This window comes from Oryza glaberrima, chromosome 9 (genome assembly GCF_000147395.1).
Source record: "Oryza glaberrima chromosome 9, OglaRS2, whole genome shotgun sequence".
Classification (NCBI taxonomy): Eukaryota; Viridiplantae; Streptophyta; class Magnoliopsida; order Poales; family Poaceae; genus Oryza; species Oryza glaberrima.
In genome coordinates, this window is record NC_068334.1 from 1325106 (window position 1) to 1332237 (window position 7132).

Genomic DNA, 7132 nt, shown 5'->3' on the forward strand with positions numbered 1-7132 from the left:
GCGTCTACGTCTTCACCGGCCGCCTCGTCCGCCGCTGACTGGTGTTTCCGCCTTGATAGCTGGCCTATTATGCTATCGCTGATGGACACATTTGTTTTCACCGTTTGGTTTTTGCTATCGTCGACTGGTGTTTCTATCTTCACGACTATGCGTCTTCGCCACCGGTTTGCTTCTGTTGCCTCCGACTCGTGTTCACTTCATCACGGCAATGAGACTTTGTCATCATGGTGGAGCGACTTCATCTTTATTATCTTCGGCACCGGCAAACTCCATTGCTGCTACTTCGCAAGTTTTGCTACTTCACCAACCACGACGTCTTTGTGAACCTCGACATCTCGGCATACGATGCCGTGTTATTTTACTACAACAAGTGGCTCTCCAATATTCAGGATTTCTACTTGGACATCTTCAACACATATCTTCAATCAAGCAATGACTATTCGACGACAAGAAGCTACAGTTCTCGACTCTATGTTCAGTTGTTTCCCAACTAATCAAAGAGTCGGGGGCTACACAAATACAAGGCTCAAAATTTGACAAATTTTATGTCAAGCTGAAGAAATCAATTAATCAACCAACAAGTCAACTCTAGGAGTCATTATCTTCATCTTTGCTTCGGAGCAGACATTCTACTTCAACAACTTCAAATATTTCGGTTTAGACGAGTTGGACAACAGCATCAACTCTCCTCCAAGTGAAGCATCTACAACAGCTATAACATTAATTTGTTGAATTATTGTCACTGACATCATCACCAGCACCTCTGCTTCATTGGCCCTGACATCTCCGCTGTTGCTAATGGATGACTATGTCTTCGCCAACTTATTATTTCACCTTCACGGTTGACCTACTACGCAAACACTGATGAGCGTCTTCGTCATTATCATCGGCTGCTACACCGCTATTGACTGGATCGCCGACATCGTCATCTTCATCAACATCCTGTCAAGCCTCTTCAGCATAGCCTACACTGCTGTCGTTGATGGGCAACTTCGTCATCATAGCCGGCTATCTTGGTTGCTGCTAATCATCATTACCGTCGGATGCGTTTGCCGTCGCCGACTATTTTCTTCATCTTCATGATTGGTGGATTTCGCCATCACTGTTGATGCGCCTCTACATCTTCATCGTCGGCTTACTTTCGTCGCCACCGACTGCTCTGTCGATGTTGTTCTGCGCCTTCATCTTCATTGCTGGCTGACCTGATTGCTGCCGACTGGTTTCTTCGCCTTTACGGCTGTGCAACTTCATCACTTTTGATTGGTATCACTATCTTCACTACCACCAATATTTTTGCCACCTCTGGTGGGCAATATTATCTCTATATTGGTCGTCTTGTCTCTATGCCAACTGCGTCAGCTACCATCAATGGACAATTGTGACTATGACAGAAGGACAAGCTATATGTTCAAGGGCTTACTAGTTCAAACACAAGTATCATACCTTCAATTTGGACTTGTTACGGATACATGCAACATAAATTCATGATCATGGGTCTATTTTCTATGCTCAAAGACTGGAGTATTTATTATTCCCCGTAAGGGTTATCAACCGAATACTTGCGCCAGTCGGAATTCAATTTTTATATATATTTTGGAGTATCCCATAAGGGATAATCACTCAGATCAGAAGCTATTCATATGAGCTACACTTGGTCTATATCACCCAGAAGATCTATTACTCGGGAGCGTGTTACATGCATCATCCTTTAAAGGGTGTCGAAGGCATATTTTTTGGCCTAGGACTAATATGTCTGCAGCCCATATTTTCAGGTGTGGCCTGTCACGTTCTTTTAGGGACTTAGGCACTTTTTGCTTAGGCCAAAGTGCGCGTGATCAAGTGCCCAATACCTTAAAATCCTTTTATATCGCAGTTACTCAACTTTTTAGGAGTTGGTACAATGCATCTTAAAAGGTGTCAAACAGTAAAGCTTTATATAGCTGCTCCGTTGACTTTTTTATATAGTCATGATACTGTTTGGGTTTATCAAGCAATTGATTGGATACATTATCATTGCTTTTCGCCACGTAAGTGTGCATTTTTATTGACCAATATTATGGCTTAGACTAATTATATATCCTGGTCACTTTCCAGGCGGTTGGTAAATCCTTTATGAGTTTATTTACTCGGATTTTACACCACATATGCCGTATATTTCCGGGTGTGGTGAAACCATGTGTCTTTTAGGGACTTAAGCACATCTGTTAAAGCAGTGTGCGCATGGCGTATGCCCAATACTTTGAAAATTTCTTTATTCACAACATACAAGCTTCTTTATAGCTGTTTTGCTATGTGAATTTTCAATGATGTAGCCAACTTTAGGTTACACTTATCATATTTTACAAAGCAGTCGGTATATCACTCGGATCATGTTATTCAGGGATTCACACCGCATATGCTACATATTAATATCAAGTCGCTTGGTTGACTATAATTATCGAAACCACTCGGTTGGTTGGATTATTTATTCCTTGACTATATGCTTGGTTTGTTCAATTAACCATATAGTCGGGGGCTACACCTATTAGGTGCATCCAGTCGATGCACCTGACTTTATTTTTCAGCCCTCCACAGTCTTTAGATTTGGTAAAAGTACTCGGGAGACCATGGCAAAGATGATTGAAGCACTCGGCTTTGGAGTAATCTAGTTCGAGAGAAGATTATCTTTTCGACTGTGAAGATCTCAGGGGCTACTGTGGAGATTATAGGTACCCCATACCCACACGGCATGGTTATCCGACTAGTCATAGGGGATAGCTTATGTCTATGGAATATGTAACAAATCATGACTTAGGTACTACGTTTCCTTTTATATTATGGAGCGGCCTAAAGTCCTGATTTGATAATATTGTAAAATATATTTAGGAAACCGATACCGTATTGGTTAAGGTTTCTATCTTGTAATCCTGCCCCCCATCCTATATAAGGTGGGCAGGAGGCCCTCTAGGGGGCATGAGACACAACCAGATCGTCAGATCAATACACACCCGGCGGATTCAAATCCCCAAACAGGAGTAGGGTATTACCTTTCATCGAGAGGGCCTGAACTTGTCTAAATCCTTTGTCTCCGCATCCATCCACTTTTAGGTCTTGTGCGCTACCCCCTTTTATTATTGCCGAATTCATGTTTCGACATCACTTCATCTCTCAAACATAATGGGAGGTTCGGAGAGCCTACCACACCTTGTGCGCGGGCCTCCTCTTTTCCCCTTCCTCCCTCCCCTCCTCTCCCTGAGGCACCGCCAGGCCGCCGCCCCACCCAGCGCGCGGCTGCGCCAAGCCACCACCGCGCCAGATCGCCGCCGCCGCACCGCCACTCCGGACCCGGCCACCACCCGGCGCCATGCCGCCTTTCCCCGCCTATCGATCCCCACCGCCGCCTGCCCCTTCTTCCCCCTTGTCGCCAAACCCTCCCCCTTCCACGCTGCCAGCCCCCTCTCCCCCACCGCCACCCCCACCATCCCGCCGTCGCCATCGCTTCCGCCCTCCCTCTGCTGCGCGCGCGTGAGCAAGAAGAAAAGGCAGCACATTGATAAGGCCAAGAGAGAGAGAGCGGTGAGGAGAAGAAGTCGAGATAGAGAAAGAAAAGAAAGAAAAAGAGAAAAAAAGTGGGACCCACCCCTTTGACTCCTCCTCCCTATGAACCTTCTCCCTCTCAAAAGCCTATAATAGGCGGCGGCGAAGGCAAGCCGGTCGGTGGAGACGTGGACGCCCATGAACGGTGGTGTGACTAACCAATCGTATAGGCGAGGACACCAGTCGGCGACGACGGAGGCAGGCCGACGGTGATGTCATAGACACCCAACAATGGTGGCATAATAGGCCAGCCGTGTAGGCGGAGACACCAATCGGCAACAGTAGTGTCGTAGCATTACATGTAAACAACAGGAAATACCAAGAGATTAATCTGACATTTAGAGATCAATCTAATAAACAACAATAAGTTGAAAGGGAAAAAACCCGACGAAGTCGGAGATTATATTGTTGAACTCGCCGAGATTGATTTCCTCGACCGGACTGACTCCGAGACGGAGAAAATTGGTCGTTGGTGTTGCACTGTGTCGCTAGGGCTAATCAAGCAATCGACACTGAGATGGTGAGGCCTCCCGGCGGCAGTAGAAGCAGCCAAAAGAATCGGCCAACCAGCCAACAACGATTACATGCAAGAAAAAACCCAGATTGATATGATTAGTAGCAACTACAGAAACAACTCAATAAGTATATATGTCGATCGATGCATGCATGCAAATATGCAACATGGGTTTATCCATCCTCTTGCAGGTGCTGAACGTGCATGCAAGTCAACCCTGTAAAGAACCGATAGTCTTCGACCAGGGCAAGGGCGAGCACACGGCGGCCAGTTGGACTCCTGACGTGATGCAGTGCACCCGACGGAGTGGACTCGCGGCCAATCGACTGGAAAGCTGAGACGCCTCGAGTCCATGATCAGCATCGATCGCCTCAGTAGTGCCGTGTAATTATATGCGAACAACAACAAAAAATAACAAGAGATTAATATGTGATTAGAAATCACTTGTAAATAATGATAGATTGGAAAAAAAAGGACCCGACGACTTGATAAATATGGATATCAAGATATGTAGCTCATGTACTGCCTAGATATATATATACGTGCATTATCTTGCAACATTGTGTTGGTCTTGTAGCAGTCTTATCCATGCATGCATGTGCTTACGCATGTAGATGCAGAGCCAATCCTTGCATGTCCAAGTGCATGTGCTGATGCGTGATTGCTGCCTGTACTTGAGCATTGATTCAGCTTGTTGTGTGCCCGTAGCCAAAGTACTGGAGCCGACCAATTGGAAATTGACCGAAGAAATTAAATCGATGAGATGACAAAGCTGATGTCGATTTGGAACCTATCCCGGCGTGTAGCTGTCTTCACGCGGCTGGGTCTGTCTCTCCTCCTATGCGCTGGTAGATGGCTGCGGTGGATGACGCCCTACTGCACGCCTCCGCCGAGGCGCCGACTCCGTGTCGAACTCGAAGCGTCCAGTCTGATCTTAGTGAAATCAATCTCACCGAGCATAACAGAAAACGGCGACGACGACGACTAGATCGGCGACTGTGTTGTAGTAGATTGATCTCCAATGCTATCGGGCTGTCGCCGCCGGTGATTTATTCCATCACAGTCGATAGGAAACTCGGCGTACCCCTACCTGGCGCGCCAACTGTCGAAACATGAATTCGGCAATAACAAAAGGGGGTAGCGCATGAGACCTAAAAGTAGATGGATGCGGAGACAAGGATTTACACAGGTTCAGGCCCTCTCAATGAGAGGTAATACCCTACTCTTGTTTGGGGATTTGAATCCACCAGGTGTAGTATAGATCTGACGATCATATGTGCTCATCTGCCCCTAGAGGCCTCCTGCCCACCTTATATAGGATGGAGGGCAGGATTACAAGATAGAAAACTTAACCAATACGGTATAGGTTTCCTAAATCTACTTTACAATATTATCAAACCATGACGTTAGGCCGTTCCGTAATATACAAGGAAACGTAATACCCAAATCATGATCCATTACATATTTCGTAGATATAAGTTATCCCCTATAACCAGTCGGATAACCATGCCGTGTGGGTATGGGGTACCCATAATCTCCACAGAATGAAACTCGCAGAGCCCGTGTGGATATCACGTACGTTGTTGCCAGATCATCTGATTCTATTCGTATTACACAACACCATTCCTGTTAGCATGATTTCAAGTCAGTCTCCACACATGCTCATATGTTCTACCAGGGATATCGTTGCAATAATCCATAAGAATCAATTTTATTTTCAAAAAGAACATGTCTACTGAAATAAAGGATGATCGAAGTTGCTGATTCCGTCCATCATCAATTCCTGCCCAACTTGAGATAAAGTTGGACGACAAATCGAGCTCGTGTTTAAAGGCCTTATTGTTTGGCTTATGCTTATTCCTATAAGCCAAATTTTAAATTTTAGAACTTAACTTTGAATTCAACTTTTTGGTTTTTTATTGTACTTTATTTTATAGCATTTGCTTTTGAGTCACTAAGAACATGTATATATAAGATTTACGCATAAATAGTTGTTGTGCTCAACTTCTTTGGATGAAGCAAACCTTGAGAGACTATGGCCTCAATGTGTCCAAAATCCCACTCCTATGTGACAATGAGAGCTCCATTAAGATAGCCAATAACCCCGTCCAACATTCCCGAACCAAACATATAGATATTCGCCACCATTTCTTGAGAGACCATTCCACAAGAGGCGACATAGACATCCAACATGTGAGAACCCAAGCCGACGACCCCTCTACTTCAAGCTTGGATCAAGGTGAAGAAGGCGAGCAAATGCCACCCTCACCGATCAATCTAGCTCGCCCAAGAATCCACCAAAGTATCCAACGAGATCACCCCACCAACAACATCTTAGGAGACATCAACAAGGGAGTATCCACTCGTTCTCGTATTGCAAATTTTTGTGAGCATTACTCATTTGTGTCTTCTCTTGAGCCTCTAAGGGTGGAAGAAGTTCTTAATGATCCGGATTGGGTGATAGCGATGCAAGAGGAGTTGGACAATTTCACCCGGAATGAAGTGTGGACTTTGGTGGAGCGACCTCGGCAAAATGTGATTGGCACGAAGTAGATCTTCCACAACAAGCAAGATGAAGCTGGGGTCGTTATAAGGAACAAGGAGAGGTTAGTGGCGCAAGGGTTCACCCAAATCGAAAGATTAGATTTCGGTGACACTTTTGCACCGGTAGCTAGACTTGAGTCAATTCGCATATTGCTTGCTTTTGCTACTAACCTCAATTTTAAGCTGTATCAAATGGATGTCAAAAGCGCCTTCCTCAACGGGCCTATCAACGAGTTGGTATACGTGGAGCAACCACCGGGCTTCGAGGATCCAAAATATCCCAACCACGTGTACAAGCTCCACAAGGCTCTCTACGGGCTTAAGCAAGCCCCTAGAGCTTGGTATGAGTGTCTTCGCAATTTTCTTGTGAAAAACGGCTTTGAGATCGGGAAAGCCGATTCAACTCTTTTTACTAAAAGACATGATAATGATATTTTTATGTGCCAAATATATGTCGATGACATTATATTTGGTTCTACTAACAAGTCTTTTATAGTG